Below are 17294 nucleotides of genomic sequence, written 5' to 3'. Positions count from 1 at the left end.
GTTTATCAGGGAAGTGGTTCGTTCAGCAGTGTCCATGCTGGATTATGATAGCAGCGTACTAATCGTCGTGTGGGTTCGACAACGATGCCACCTTGCTTGCTCGTATATGGACGAAACGTAAGAGTACAGGATCTTCGTTTGACGGTTACTATCCATTTGCCATCTGCTTGCTGCCTGTCTTCGCTATGACGAAGACTGTTTCACTAGCTGGATTGATATCCCGACTGTTGGCCTTAATTCAGTAATTAACGTATGCGAAAAGGTGGTTAAATATAAACTGTACTATTCTGTAACACATTAGCTACGTATAGTAGAAAATATCAATATTCTATGGTTGCTATTTTCAATTAAATCCAGTCAGCGATGATAGTATACTTCATAGAGTTGCATTCGTTTTTTCGTTGTGCTCTATAGCCACCATGTATACATACATGATTTTCCATCTGAACGAAGTGACTATTTAACAGGTGTTGCTGTTAGGCTATTTGCGGGGTGGTCTCTTTTCGTTGCTTATTTACAGATCGTGACCACGATAAATTAAAAAATAAATGATCATAATTAAAGTCTATCTTTATATAGGTGCCTACCTCGACAGCGACAGCACCATTGAATCTACTAATCGCGTTATGCTACCATTGGTTTTCTAAGTGAAATTTTCATCTAAAAGACGAAAGGTGGTCGGGGGGGAAGGCCAGGGGGGGCTCGAGGGGTGGAAAGCAGAGCCTGAGATTTAGTCCGTTGTCTTGTTACCAGCGGCATCTTTGACCAACAGCTCAGCTGTGTCGGCGGAAAGCGTGACACGTGATTTCGGTAGCTAATTAGCTCCCTCGTTACTCTAAACGAACGCAGAAGCAAATATAGCGAACGAAACTTGACAATGAGCAAAAGAGGAACTATTCTTGACAAACACTAAAACGCTCCACCGCAGCAGAGCAAAGAGAGCTACCGCAAGATCTATATATGTATGTATGTATATATAAATTGACCGTGATATAAACGTCTGTGTATGGAAGGAAGAACTGCAGAGGAGATATGCGTTGGGAGCAGACACCGAAGATGAACAAAATTTTATGCGTCCGCCGTACTAGCTGGTTTGGCGGTGTTTCTATTAAGGGCTCCGCTTAAATGTTATTTTTATTATCATCATCCCTCCCTCGGGCTGGTCTTGTTCTCACGATTGGGTTGCCCGCTTTTAACAACCAGAACCACTCTGACCAATCGTACTGCTTATACGAGCGTACTCCTCTATGGTGAATCGAATGCAGAATTTAAGGGAGACGACACACTGTTGATCTGGCTATCCCTCGTTGGCTTTGCGACGTCTAGCCCGCATCGACGTTTAGTTCAATGTTGTTATCAAGTTCGATGACGGTTGAATATCGCTGTATACGGCGGCGAATTGTCTAGCAAATTTTTTCTACAGTAACGATTTTAACGGCGCACCTACTTTTAAAGGGTTCGTCTCACCGGGGACCGTATATCGACGCCGCTAAATAAATGGCTGCCGGTGGCCCGTGGACAGCCGATATTTTTTGTGTCATTGCCGCTGAATCGCGGATCCCTCTGCCCGTTTCGATCCTGCATGCTATCCTGTCAGATTCGAGTCTTGACGATTTTAGCAAATACGGCAATGCTAGCGTGCGCTGAGGAGATTTGGCCATGAAGCGGGTCACAGGTTATACGGTGTCATCCGCTGAGACACGACGGGACGGCAGAACAATCGAGAACCGTTAGAAGCGCCGATGTAGTGGAGAACAGATTTCTCAAGAGTCTGTTTTGCACGTCTGGTTTATCTGGACAATAGCTGGAAGTAATATGGGGCCGCAGAAGTTGAAATAAATCTTCGAGAGAAATAAAGATTCTAGCATGGGTTAAATTATCATTTGACTCGTGCTCATTAGTTCCGCGAATCTCTTGCTTTGCATATTAACGAGTACCTCGCGTTTAGATCCATCATTAGGGTTCGATTGTACCGACATCATTGACATTTCAGATTAATTACGGCGCAAACCCAAGCGGGGTGTAAAATTGTCAAGCATCAGAACTGGAACTTAATTGAAGCGGGCGGCCCTTTAATTTCGCAGATTTATTTTTCGTCCTACCTAGCTCTCTCCTGTCATTTAGTCCCAACGACAAGGTCGAGTGGGGCATGTTACCGTGAAGCGATTTCTTATTATCGTACAACTTTCATCGTAGTTAGGACGGTATTTACGCAACTGTCTGTTACCGCCCGGGGAGTGCCTTCGACGCTACTGTAGCATGTGTTTGCGCGTCCCAAGCTGGCGAGAATGAAGAGGTGGAGACGGAATCAATGAGCTAGAAGTGTTATTTTGCCAAATTTAGTAGAACTGCTCCATTATCGACATTTTGGCTTTGGCCAGGCCGCCTTAGTTGTCCTAGAGCGCCATAGCGTCGTGGCCATCATTCCCGACAGAGGCGGCTACTAGTATCTGGCCGAATTTGGCTATCTCAGTAGCCTTCTCGTACGGAGTAGTACTTCATAGGTCGGAACTGTGTCATTGCTTCGATTGCCGCTGCTACCGTAATAACCTTTAGGATGTTGTTGTCTGTTTTTTTTTAGTAGTCGTCAGCGTCAGAGAGTGTTGTTGTCGAGCTCCGACCCAATCCTGATCATTCTCGCACATTAGCTTCGGCGCTGCGGTGTCTGGCCTTTGAAGGCGGGTTTCTAGTCGTCACTACCTTATCTTAGAAAGTGGGAGCAGCCAGGTCGCTAAATGGCTAGACTACGATGATTCTAGCAGCACTGAAAATGGCGTTATGTTATGCTACAAGCAGTGGGTCAGGTAGCAACTCACGAGCTTTCTGGCGCTGCCTAGCCATAGAATAGATACTCCGTGCATACACACACAGATGGACATAGGTATTTGATCGCTGTTGCTGAACGAGCGTCTTCTCAGCCGACAAACCGGTCAAATCGACGGCGCAGTGAGGTGGCCGCCCGGGCTTCGTTCACTTCAACTTTACAGAATGGCATTGGTACTGATGTTGGAGGTTCCTAAGTGAAATACGCTGTGACTGCTATTTTGATCCCGTCATCGAAAACGTCGAAATCAGGATTCGATGGTTCCTGTCGAGAAAAAAGTAGACGATTTTTACCTTATTCTCACATAGAAAAAAAGAAATATTTTATGTTTGTGTGCGTTTGTGTATGTTATTCATTGGTTATGGGCCGCGCTACCTGGAACTATTGTATAATACTAACCTGGCAGCCGCTGCAGGCGCTTCGGCTCAGGCTTTTGCTATAGGGTCAGCGACGGCCAGTTAGATTTTTCTTTCATGCACAAAAGATAGGGTGATCGACGAAGGACCTTGGTAAAGGTTTACTTTTTTCAACACCACCGTCATTACCATCATGCCAACAGCAGCAACAACCGTAGGCATTTTAGTCAACCTTTTCTCTGCCTGTTTTCCGCTGAGAAGAGGTGCGAAGGGCGGCTTGAACCGACTGAGGCTTGGTCGCGAGGCGAATCGTGAACGGATAATGTCATACGTTCCTGCCGTTAGTTCGGTGGCCGGTAGCCAGGCTAGTTTCTGACGGCGTACGTAAGTGTCCTCTGTGGCAGGGTCGTAATGGCTGCGACGACATTTGTGGGGCGTGCGAATAGGCGCCTGAAGTTGGCCAACTGGCTGTATACATAGATCTTAACACATACGGAGGTCAGTGCTACCGATGCTGCGGGTGCAGTCGCCGCGTTGAAGGTCGTCTTCAGCTTCCTTAACATTCCGTTCGTTCGTAACTGGTTAGCCCCTAAGTGTCAGCACAAGAAAAGAACCTATGCGCCTTGAACAAGCTGTTCCCTCTCCTTCCCGGCCTCTGAGCGCCAGGAACGTTGAAAATAAAGGTAACCAGCTTTTTGTCGTGCCTGTTTTTAACGTCACCGTAACCAGGACAGACCACGATTCTGGGGATTCCATAGCATTTCTTTAACCCATCTCGCTACTTCTCGCTCGCGAAACTATGATAGCAATGAGGTCCGTTTAGGAAAAGACGGCGTCGCCGTTTAAAGGACCCTTTAGCTTTTTTTCGCCTTCGAGCCTCGAAAGCGGATACATGAGCTTCAACCGGAACTAATATGATCTGTAGATTTGGCTGCTAGCTATCTGCGCAGGTATATCTAATCAATTTGAGTACACATGACATATATGTATAATGTGCATTTCCTTTTGAGTAAGTGTAGATATTTACAATCTTCAAAGCGGCGCTGGGAGTAAATTCATTGGGGAACCGGGAAACAAATAAGTACACTGGTTCTTCTAAGGTCATGGCTGGCATAGCAAACATATCATAAGCGTTTGTTTTTAAAGTACCCACATATTCGATATTATACGCTGAAGTCGTTTACTATGAGAAGTGTGTGGGATATAAACTTCAGTTCAATTCCAGTTCTCTGATCCGCTCACTGTAGCTGCGTAAAAGTGGTGAATTAGTTATCAATATCTAGGAATGACATCGCATAACATTACAATTTCAACATGGCACATTAAACCAAAAAAAAAAGAATCTCTCAATTATTGCTTGATAATTTATATTTCAGACGATGCTGAGGAATAGCACCCGCTAGTGATCAGTTACGACGCGGCATTTAGTGACGAAGACGGTCATCAAGCGCAGAATCTATATGGAACAATCTCGCAGGTGTGACCGTATCTTATTGTAATTATTTTCAATAATAACGTCCCTTATTGTCGCCAGGGTCAATGATGGCGGCACATACAGATGTGAAACGTATATCTAGTGTTTGCACACAAGCAATGTGATGACCAGCTATATCATCCGGGGTGGTCTGACAAAAAACCGCTCATCATCAAATGACTTTTCGTCCGAGAGAGGGGTTTCTGCTCTGTAAATCATAACGTAGAAGAAAACAAAAAAGAATCTAGTCATAATTGTGTCGAATTGTATGTTCGTTCAGTGGCAGTGAAAATAAGCGGCAGAAATAGTCGCATGCTGTGGGGTTGTAGAATGCCACCAGGCAAATGGGGTTGCAGCGTGTTTTTATAACTTCAGTTTTGCTATTTTCGAACTGTATGTCTGTTCATTTGAAAATGCCGAGATGATTGATCATTAGCGTCACAATCGACTTGCGATGAGAGCAGCCGGGAGAGTCACAGACGGCGGCGGGGGGGAGGGCGGGGGGTCGTCAGGACACAGGCACGCAATGCGGCTGGCGTATTTCACCGATGGATTTTGTCCTTTTAACTGCCATTTAACAAGAAATATATAGGAAATAATAGGTAGAGCAAACGATCATTTTGCACGAATGCTGAAGTGCTGCTAGCGATATCACGTTTAAACGACTTCGCATATCTTCAAAAACGAGGCTTAAGTCTTACACACCGTTTTGCTATAACGAATAAGAAATGACAAATACAACCAAATGTGCTTTATGCCGGGCACTGCTCGTATTGGAAACGAGAATATAGAACCTGTTTCTTTTATGGGCTACAGGTATTTTCAAATCTTCTTAGATGACATCTTTTCATAAAGGTGTTTGTGTCGAAACTAATCGGCCTACATAAACGCGGTAAATCTTTGACAGGATGCCCCTTAGAGAGTTGCTGTCCTTACTTTAAGGTTTCTCCGTGTTAAAAGATAAAACATCATTAAGTGAGCTAAGAAGTTGACAAGTAATATATATATAGTGTCGAGTTCGTAAGAAAAAGAGTCTGCAAGTTTACGCACGAGTGGTTTGTCGAAAATTCGTTTAAACAAGTCTTTTGATTATTGAGTTATATCGACGAAAGGGTTTTCCTATATATATATATATATATATATATATATTTGAAGTGTTCTTTGTTATTTTTCGAAAGCTTTCCCATGTGACTCGATCATACATAACGTTAAATGTCAAGAACTTATCTTCATTTCAAGTTCTACCTATCATACTATTCTCCATCCTGCCGTACCTGTTGTATTTACTATTTTTATGCATGTGTTTGGAATTCACTATTAGCGGGATGAGTTAATTACGGCACTGCTGAACAAAATGTCTCACTATTGGTTATTATAGATTTCTTGTTTCTTAACAGTCATTAGATAACCACGTACGATGACCGTCGCTTATTACAGACTGATACCTCTTTACCGACCTAGTAAAACGTCTTAGTTAACTGTGTCAAGTGTGCGTGTACATAAAACGTTTTACTGAAAGTCGTTTACTATGCATGGGGTCCGAAATTGTCACAGTCGCTGGGCGTTTAATAGACTACCAGCTTTCGTCCATCGTAGTCAAGTCCTGTAACAACAAACTCTATGTTAGTTACACCAGATATCAAACGATCCCGACACACATTTCAGACTACTCTGACGTACATAATCGAGTGATTTACCGATTTACTCATGTACTCTGTCTGATTCCAGTGCTTCAGGTGGTTCCCACAGAACTCCAATAATGTGACGGAACAATCCCGTTAAACCTGCTACGGCAATTAAACTTCATCGTTTTCTTCGACGGCGATGTCGAACACGGTCGTCTGTGCTTTACGGGCAAAGCGACACTGGTAACGAACACGTCAGCATCGCAGGACTACGGTCGACCGAGACTATTCGATTTTGCCCTGAGAAGCCGCCGAAATCGGAGTCACAGTACGGAAGGAAGGTAAAGGCCCACAGCTGTCGTGTTTTTTTGCGCGCTGCTTCTCTCTCCAATCGGTTCGCCGTCCGCAATCCGGCGAAGTCGGCCGGCGAAGCATTCTAATTCACTTCTCAAATGCACTCTTCACTAATTTGAACCGCATTGGAGACGTAACCACTCCTTAATACCAAGATATCATCAACAACAGCGGTATTTATCGTTGTACCATCATCTTCAACGGCGACAGTGCGTTCATTTACCTCTTCGAAGAATTCTCATTCCTATATATACATATATATATATATATATATATATAGAGCAGGACACCTAATCCAGAGATTTTTTTTTATTTGTTTAGAAGGCTGTATCTAAACAAAGACATTTGTTTCAGCAAACCTTCTACATGTGCTAAAAGTGTCGTTTTTTCAATATAACTACCATTTACTGCGATTACAACTTCAATTAGAGATCTAAACAGCTCAGCTATTTCTATAATATTATTAGCCGTATTACTAATAATACCGATAAGTATTTCTAAGTGTAAACTCGTTAAAGTATCACTTAAATATGCTAAATATAGAAAAATCCATCTGAATTATATTTTGTGCTTAAAGCACCCCCGAAAACTGTAAGAGTTCAAATTGGCTTAAAAGTCCAAAAGGTGTAAAAGGGCACCGAAAATCTTGAGTATACGATCCGGTTAGCAATGGCGATGTCCTGCTGTTCAAAACTCCTAACAATTTTTGTGCAAAAAGGGTCCAGATGTACCAAGACTGGCCCTTTCAATCATTTTGATGCGTTTTCCAGCCCTGTAAATCTAAACCTTATTGAGAGCTTGCATGAAAATTCTTTCTGACTTTTTTGCAAACTGCGTGAAAACTAGCAATGACGCAGACCATCGCTTTTTGGCAAAAAAAAAAGTTTTTAATCCTCACGGAGGACTCGTGCTGTGTGAAGACACTGCATAATAGCTAATTTTCGTTCAAATTCAGGGACAAGTCATATATGCTGTCGCTGTTTTTTTTCTTTAGGTGATAATGTGCCATAAAAATCTACATCCTGAAACCCTCGACAGCTTAAATTACAGCCCTATTTCCGAATAAATCGGACTGCCTGTATAACAATGTTGCAATGAGTAGTTGTTAGAGGGGGAACAAATCTTGCAGTGAAACCGATGAATGGTGCTAGTGTCAGATCGGCTGATCGTATCCGCTTAAAACTACTCAAGGCGGACCCTTCTCTAGATGGAACTCATTCGTCGAAGTCAGAAAATTAACAGAAAAAAGACTTGAATTAATAATGGGCGACGCGAAGTAATACTAGGGTATGACAGCGTTACCCCGTACATTGCCTTGTGGATCCAGCGAGCACTAACATATTCCAGTGGGCAACTCTGCCTAGGCGTCACCTATTTCGACCGATGCGGCATAACTAATAGGGCAAACTAATAGGGTCCTTCGCAGAGCACATCAACTGGAAAAATATTAGGCGGAAGCCGTAGAAAGCAAAGGGACATCGCATTGACCTAAGCCTGTTCACTTGCTCAAAGATTATTAAACCGCTACAGGTGAATAGGGCGGACTTTGAAATTAAATAACCCTATACGCGCCACTAGGGGCAAAGTGTGGCTGGTAAATGTTCCAGCCGCTCGACCACTTTTGGGGAAAATCAGTCAACTTACGTGTATTGAGTTCAAAAGAAAAAAAAAACATTTTTTTAGTCTCTAAAAGTGTAAGCCAGGTTCATTTCTCGAAGGCCACAGCGCTGTGGAAATTCATCAGAGATAGAAGGTCAAAGACGGTTGTCTTCAGTAAAAGCACAGTACATGAATGCTGGAAACGTTTCAAGAACGGATATTGGAGCGCTGAAAGGTAGCCAGATGTCAGAACCCGAAGTACACAGGTACCATTTCTGCACTCAGAGGCTTTTACGAAAGCAGAGATAATAACCCCGCGGACCAAAACAAATATTTCATATGCAACCTGTTACCAAACTAAAGATCGAACATTGAAAATGCACGAACTAAAAAAGAGGTGGATTACTCGTCAGCTTGCTTAAGAATAGCTAGCAACGCGTTAGATCTATTCCGGATGCAATTTTAGTCAACAAAAAGCCGCTTGGAGCACACAGTTACCATAGGCTGCGCACGATTCGACCTTCACCGCCAGCCTGAGAGGGACCATGTGAGAAAATGACATCGCTTAGGAGAGAGATTGAATTTCGTGCAAATGTCGAGTAGGTCCGGGCATAAGGTGATGCTAATACTTATAGAGGATATCCAGGGGCATCTACAATCATGAGATACTCATCGAAAATAAAACAACGAATCCAATCCGCTATCTTGAATACCTCAAAAGACTCACGGACCGTTGCCATGGCAATCGGAGACACGAAGTCTGGATACTTAATGATTACTACAAATCTCGTCGCTGTCTCTTAATCACTTCCTGAGTCGAGTGAAGGTATATCCAACTCGCTTGTTCTTCCGATTACGTCTACGTGATTACAGGGCATTCCATGCTCTAAAAAGGGGCAACTGGCATATTTCGCTATTGATATACTTCGAGAATCCACAAGTAAAAAAGTTACGTATAGGGATGTAAATGTTTGGTATATAGCTCTCCAGAAATTGCTAGACTGCTGGGGTAGGTATGTAAAAAGACAAGAGAGTATCCCTAACGCGTTGGAAGATCATCGTTCTGCCCGGACTAGTTCAAAAGTAATTCAGTTTCGAATTCCGCCAAATTCGCTTGTAACAGCGTCGTGTAATAAATGAAAGTGGTTACAAAAACAGCGGGAATTTTCTTTTCAAGCTCGTACTAATACTGGCACCTTGTTATGTTCTTATTTTAGGTGTTATTAGAGTGTGTCAATTCTGCGAAGCTGGCGGCAGAGGTGTTCCACCACACGATACAGAGCACTCTAGTTGGATTATATTACTACTACCAATGCTTCTGGAACGGGTCTGTTCTAGCTCCACTTTAAACAGTAATTGAGCCATACGCGCAGATAGACCCAACGCAGAACCGTTTGCTCATTCTCCGAAGAACAAAAGACGAATGATCCTTTGCAGAAAGACGGTCTGTCGCCCGTTTCTCTATAGCTTCACCCGGCGCTCACGGAAAGATCGGAGCGGGTGACGTCGCCGCACTACCAGTCAGTAACATGCGACGAAATGTTTAGTGGGATGTTTTCCATTGAGCGTCTAGTGTCATGTTATTTTTTCCAGGTAACGCAGACGAATGCAACTGATGAACAAACGACCACAAGAGGGAGCTGCGTAATATTGGCACCTTTGCTAAGCGAGTCCGCAATATAACGAAGAAATAAACGCGCAACCGAATAAGTGATCTGGCCGAACGGAGATGCTTTTCAAATGGCACGACACAAAGGCCGTTGTTTCATGGTAGGCGTGAAACAGGACCGAGCCGTCTGCTGAATACAATAGATATATTCATAGGGACACCACAGCTATGATGGCTACATATGGTTACTTTAAATGGCATAGGCGTGTCTCTGAGTGTGTTCATTCAAAAAGTGTCGTTTAGAGAATACGAGTCGATTGAAGAACAAAACATGACGCTGGGTACTTATGATAATCAGAATTATTGAGGGCAATGTATGTCATTTTTAGGCAGAAAACTGCATGTAGATACGTAACGATCATTAGATGCTTGAAGTACTTCAATCGAGCGTTGCTGAAGGCGGTTGGTTTTCAGCCGGTGTCCAGGAGACAAAGCCTTGCAATCGAATGATCGGGACAGATTTCTCTGAAAAGGAGGGCGTTACGCGCTTCATTTCTAAATGCTTTCCTAAAACGATGTTAAGCTATATTGAATTCATTTTCTTGAAGACCCTATATCTATATGGTCAATAGCATACTTGACCCGGTAGTAGATTTATACCAAACACACATACACATAACCCAAATCAGATTCGCTCATGTCCATAAAGACATTACGCCGTGTTTAATATTCCCGAGCACGCATCCTATTAAATTACATTCGTTCTTCTTACTATTTTCCAGTTCTCATAGTCGCATCATTCACGTCTCCTGCATACTGAAAGTCGTCTCGACGTACCCAGGAAGGCCGCAGTCAGCCGCGTCAGTAATTAATCGGTAGCACGTTTCCTCATGATAAGAGGGTTCAATTTCGAAATACGACAGCAGCGCCACTTACCGTTGTCTTACTAGTGGGCCAACATATTTGTGCTTCTGCTATACACTCTTCAACTCGTACAATTTCGTGATTGCCATCAATACGCTTCAAAGCGATTACATGATGCTTTAGAAAAAGATGCTTCTCACGTTGATGAGATTGAGTTCGAAAATGATGGCGGTATCGATGACGCTTATATGACGGCTCTTCTCGTCGATACTCTATTTCATATTCTTGTTTTTACACGACCCTTACGCACTTCCTCGCTTAATAGAATCGTTTACACGTCGATCTGGGCCGCTGGCCACACTGATTAAGCCATCAGCCTCATCGATAGCAAAACAGGCAGATAACAGAGAAAAAATCTACAAGATAACAATGAACTTTCGCGACTGCAAGGGTCGTTTAACAAAAATAATTTTAGAACAGTAAAAGGTAGTAATCATCATCATCATCACCGTCATAATCAGTGAGCATTAGCGGGCCATGCCGAGAGGAATTATAATCGACGCCGTACACATAATAATAATAATAATGCTAATGACAAGATTCCTTCCTATAATCTAATCCTTCTGTTCCTCTTCCCCTCTAGTGTGTAACTGATTATCTACGAAGGTCTTCTGCTTCCCTGCGCTTATAACTGCATGCCTTATCCACCACGAACGCCTGTAGCACTATTAGAAACCAAGCTAATTGACCAGCTTGCGGCGAGTGTCTCGGCATCCGTTACAAAACACAGCTAAGTTATCTAAACGAAGGACTCATTCTAGGACGGGCGTGCCTCCGAATACTGAATGTTGCACCTGTGTACAGATGTTAAAATACGGGGGAGGAGAATAAAGCGAACTGAGGGAAAGCGACGACAAGTAGCATCTTTTTCAGCTGTGGCCTGCTGCGGCCGCAGACTCCAGGCCATAGCAGGCCACAGCTGCAGCCGAATCATTGAGCAAATTACGTCCAATGATGTCTCAATCAGTGTAACTATACAATTGAATGGCTCGACCAAGGTGACAAGTCAGTGTAGTGGTCCGTAAGCGTGATATTAGTATAATGACGGGTCGGTCGGTTGGTTGCCTATACTTTCCCTACGTTTTTTACAAGCCGTCGTATTTCGTTGGCGTCGTTCGCCGAAGCTGTAGTGTGTTCTTTTTTTTCCAATATTACCGATTTCTTCGATTTGCTTGCCGCTGCTCGCTCATTTAGCTTGGCCTCAGCGTCGTCCCATACCCTTCCTATCCATCAATGGAACACAAATGCTGCGCTCCGTGGTGATGGAGCAGCATTCTATATGTGACGTATAGAAGTCCGGAAACAAATTGACTGTGAGATTGACAAATTCGGTGAATCGTTGTACCGTTTGTGGTTACTATTTGGCCTCCTTCGTATCGCATGGTCGGTAGGACGCATCAGCATCCGACGTTGAGGTTGAACAAGCTCGTTCCTTTTTCTTTTTCCTTTCTATTTTTCTTTTTAGCAACCCTTATTCGAATGACTAGCTATTAGGTTTCGCAGGAAGCTGATGACATTATGGATGTTGATATGAATAGTGATGGAAATCTAAAGGCTCTGTAAGAATATCGGGATACGAAGTTGTTGCAGCGGCATGAACTAGGGATGGTGGTTGTACTGTTGCGCTAGCACCTTTCACTGTTAATGATTACATGGCGGTATTTCCTCGTTCTCGTAATACTAAGGACATGACAATGTGCCTAACTAAGGATTATAAATAGCGATATTTCAATAAAATAATGGTTGTGACATTATATTTCAGACGTACTCAAGAACGCAGTTCGAGTTCGTGATGATCATGCTTATTCATGGAAAACTGCATTAACAATGGATGATGAACTTAATGAAGACACCTTGCCTTTAAGCAAGGTAAACTGACCTAATTAAATGGGCCATACTACAAAATACCCGGGTGCTAACTAAGCCAAAATGGGCATGAAAAATGCATGAGGAGGCAAAAAAGTCGCAATCTGGACGACATAATTAACATTACTAGCTAAACTTTGGTTAGGCCCTTCGAAAGGTCTGTGCCATAACTGAAGAAAAAGAAAAAAATCCCACATTAGTTTGTGTAGTCTACTCGGAATGTCTGTGTAGTCTAGCGGAAATGGGCAGAAGAAACATGTTTTTCTTGTATGTACAATTTAATTTTTCCATAAAAAAAAAACTCGAAAAAATGCACTTGGAAACATGTGCAAAAGATCAACTAAATAGTATCGATGGTATACAACTTTAAATCCAAAAAAAATTAACAATTGTATGGAGAAGTCAATTTTGAAAGAACAAATTACTTAAGAATTGGGTTTGATTTTAGTGTGATTTATTGCATACTTTATAAGCATAAATAGATAAACTTTATGACTAATATGACCATGTAATGAATAATGTAAGTTACATCTCGCAATAACTACGAGCAACATGAAATACGCGGGTGAACATATATGTGTATCGTTTAGATGAAGTACGTATTGCACTTAATGGCAGCGGCTGAATTAGCTTCACTATGACAACGGTTCGATCTGTACAATTCGACAAAAGATGCTTTTATTTTTGTGTGGAAAATCTGTCGCACTAGAGCCGTGAGGACGTAGATCTCATCCATCACCTGACGTTGGTTGCAATGGCAGCGGCTGAATTAGCTTCACTATGACAACGGTTCGATCTGTACAATTCGACAAAAATGCTTTTATTTTTGTGTGGAAAATCTGTCGCACTAGAGCCGTGAGGACGTAGATCTCATCCATCACCTGACGTTGGTTGCAATGGCAGCTTTGAAACATTTGGCTCTTAGTTCCGTCGTAACGAACCTCACCAATTTCTATGAATGTCAGTAGTTGTTATGAAGTTAAAAACGAGGCGGTTAGATGTTGAAATAAATAATTCTACTTGAAAGCAGAACTTGAATGAATATTGCTATTATGCAAGAATCCTGTTGGAGGTAAGTTATAGCAATTTTCCTTGTATAATATTTTTTTTTCGCTTAGAGAATTCCCTAGAAACTGAAAGGGGAGTCTATTTCTACTCAAATAATATGAATACGTCATTCCAAATAATTACATGTCAATTTTGAAAAGAAACTATTCACTCTTAGCTGCAGATGATGTCCTTTACTAGACATTTGCTCTGATATAATTCAGCCCTATTTTTTTCATAGTAATTCCAACATCTAGTTACAAAGATCACCTGTCGCTCCGTAAAGTCGCACGCAAAAAAACTCAGATTTTCAAACAGAAAGTTGTGGAGGCAAACGATACATTCGATAACAGAAGGGATAACGGTGGCGCCTATTTATGACAAACCGAACTTCAACTGTACTTTTACGTGACTCCGTCATAGTTCGGTTGGCCAAGGGAAAGAGAGAAGTTATGATGCTAAGTTAGTATAAGAGAAGTTTCCAATTTCCTAAATTGCGATCGAAAAGGAATCGATAATGACCTGAGTAGATCTCAGTATATACCAATATAATGTTAGTAAATTCAACTTCCGTACATACGCTATTTATATGCAGGAGTCCATTCAGCCGTTTTACAGTACACCTGACTACGCCTACCTGGATTTCATCAAAATGCTGTCTTTTAGCATGGAATAAAAAATAAAACGTCTACGTCCGGATTCGAATTTAAATTATCACCTGTCTCTTAGATCAGCGGGCAAACGCTTTATTCACTACGCTATCGCAGTGACATCTGTACACTTTTCACTATTGGATACCCAGGTAGCGTCGTGCGAGGACCACATGTCGCTGGAATTACTTGCGCAACAAAATTATTCTCTATTGGATGATGAATGTAGTATGAAATGGTAAATGGTTTAGGCAGAAAATGTAGCATTAGAAATGAAATGTTAACAAGATGTCGTAGTTGTGGCTTTAACTGGCCTCAAGGGCGCATTCGACAATGTATTTTGCCATATCCACATGTTAAGCTGCGTTTAAATTTTTCGAAACTATTATCGGACAGATTTAATGAAAAATTATGGTGGAAATATATGTTTAGAGACTTTTCTGAGCTACATTACATAACGGCTTCTCCGATAACGCGTTGCATGCACACCACTCAAAATAATATCTTCTTAAATTAAATAGTCAGCTACAACAGTTCTCGGCACGGCTTAAGTCAGTACTCACAATACAAGGTATAAAACGCGACTGAATTTAAGCAAACGTCAGCGAGCGCTGTGTGCAAAATACCCACGTTCATACGTCTATATATTTTGTACTTGTTTAGTCTTGATGGAAGTCTAATTGTACCCTCAATCACTTATGCATTAAACCTTGAACATCAGTCTAAAATTTGTCCAAAAATTCAGTGAGATGTATCCTTTTAACCAAACTACGCGTAACATTTACTGAATTGCCTGGGTTTTGGGCGTTTCGTATCGTCCACTAGGAGTAATACCTAAGACCGACAGGGCGTAATTTAGCACTGCGTTTCAACCGATTTTGCTGCAAAGATTTTCACTAAGCCTAACTTCAAAGTTTCCTATACAAGAGATGAAGCTTCAGCTTTTAATTCTACACTTTCGTTTTTTTTTCAAAAAATGTCTCGTTCGTACTTTCGCTGACTTGTTTACTTTCGATACAGCGCTCGAAGACGCTTTTCCTGCTTTATCAGTACCGTTTAACTTTATTGTGTTGTGAGTACAATTCAACCTAGAAGAACTCAAAAATGTACGTTGTCAACATCTTCTGCCCTACGCATTTCGTCGGAACCAAAACGCTGCGAAAAAAAAAACTAGAGACTTGTTTCATGTACTATAATGACGCTATAGCTAAAAAGGCTACTTACGAGTGTTTAGGCATGTTGAAAATAGCATCTGACACTTAGAAGATGCCCTTGTTCTGGTCGACCATTTGAGTTTGATGACAATCGCGTGAAAGCACTTGTCAAAAAAGACGGCCAACAAGTAATTCGGGAATTAGCCGAGAAGATAGACTGTAGTCTTCTGACCGTCGTTGATTATTTTGAGTGCCCGGAGTTCACACAAACACTTGGTACTTGAGTACCCCATGAATCTCCGCCAAGGAATTACGGCACTTCAAAATTTTATCTTTTATTATATATTATTGTTATTATATTATATTATATATTTTATTTTAAAATCGAGCGGCATCGATGCCACAATGATTCATTTTTGCAAAGAATCGTGTGGAGGAGCGGTGTCTTACTTGCTGTGGTATCGAAATGGGTGGCTCCAATAGAGAAGCCAAGACAAACGTCGCTTGTTCGATGAAGATCTGGTTGATCTTGATCGGCACTGCGAGGGCCTGATTCACTCAGAATTATTTTCTATGAACCAGAATTGACCGACACATTATTTAGCTTAGTTATATCAAATCAATTATGCTATTTAAAAAAAGGAACCCGAGAAACGAGCTCACTTCAGGCAACGACGCCACACCTGAACGTCGTCGGAGCTGTCCCCTTGTACTTTGAATGCAAGATTTCATTGCATCCTCCACACTCATCAGGTCCTGCGTTTACAGGTTCTCCTCACCTTTTCCGTGCATTAAGAAGCCACCCTCATGGTTTTATATTTGATGTTAATAAAAGACCCAAAATGTGACGAAGTCTCAGGCGACACAGCATACAAAACTAATATACAACTTTTTATTTCTTACAAAATATTTCCTTATTGTTACTGTAATAAAGAATATTGTGTCTTCTATTCAATAAAAATGCGCCGGGGCTTTTTTTTCAATCAAATATTTCTGGAAACTTGACGTGACGATTTCTTAAGCCGTTTCCGTCTGCCGGAATTTATTTTACTATAGTTACATTTTTCTACCTAGACCTTTATAATTTAGAATCACCTCAATATAATGATTAATTACTGATTCCTAGCAAGAGTTAAACAGTCGAGTATCGTGTTCAAAAGCCAGCTGAATCGTCCGCATTGACAGGGGGCCATGCGAGATGGTATATATGTATGGTGTATATTACATATATATATATATATATACATATATATGATATATATAATATACACCATACATATGTTCATCATTTTACTTTTACAATGCTGCGAAAACTTACGCTTGGGCACTCTTGTATCCGCGTTCAATAACAGGCTATAGAAATGTATTGGTGTTCAAGTATCATGTTTATATCTCGGATAGAGATAAACATGATGCTGTTTTCTGTAAGTTATCGTCCTATCGTTACAAACTCTATTTCATCAAGTCACGGCCATAGTTTTTTTCAATATCGCCCCATTGCTGACATCTTCGATGGCCGATTATTGTGCTTTCGTTGATAGCCATTAATGTGTTGTTTTTGTTGTCAAACTGGATGTAATCACATGTTCTCCACATCACAAATAACACTCATATTTGTGTTGTTAGTTCTCCAAGGATTTACAAACACAGATATATGTGACGGTTGTGATCATATAACTGTACATTGTGATAGCAGTAGTATTGCGTACGATTTCTGTTAAAACATTTGCACACAACTCCACCATGTCCTCATACTTTCGCCATCGGGCTAGGTGACGGAAGGCGGGGGATCGTACCTATCGCAGGATTATT

General features: G+C 41.6%; 1 long non-coding RNA gene across 7 annotated transcripts in view; it reads left to right on the top strand.

Annotated features, from left to right (window-relative positions):
* LOC111249569 (uncharacterized) overlaps positions 1-16363 on the top strand; it is a 74965-nt gene extending 58602 nt beyond the window's left edge. For 2 of the 7 annotated variants that reach the window (XR_002672976.2, XR_015326551.1), the window contains 5 exons: positions 4557-4657; positions 6383-6842; positions 9450-10002; positions 10624-10716; positions 12528-16363. This is a non-coding gene — a long non-coding RNA (uncharacterized LOC111249569). The remainder of the gene's footprint in view (positions 1-4556; positions 4658-6382; positions 6843-9449; positions 10003-10623; positions 10717-12527) is intronic. The other 5 variants (XR_015326556.1, XR_015326554.1, XR_015326552.1 and 2 more) reach the window with 5 other exon arrangements.
* Positions 16364-17294: the final 931 nt, after the last annotated feature.

This window comes from Varroa destructor, unplaced genomic scaffold, assembly GCF_002443255.2.
Source record: "Varroa destructor unplaced genomic scaffold, Vdes_3.0 BEIS01000004.1, whole genome shotgun sequence".
Classification (NCBI taxonomy): Eukaryota; Metazoa; Arthropoda; class Arachnida; order Mesostigmata; family Varroidae; genus Varroa; species Varroa destructor.
Note: the sequence above shows the minus strand (reverse complement) of the source record. Positions and strands in the feature narration are given on the sequence as shown.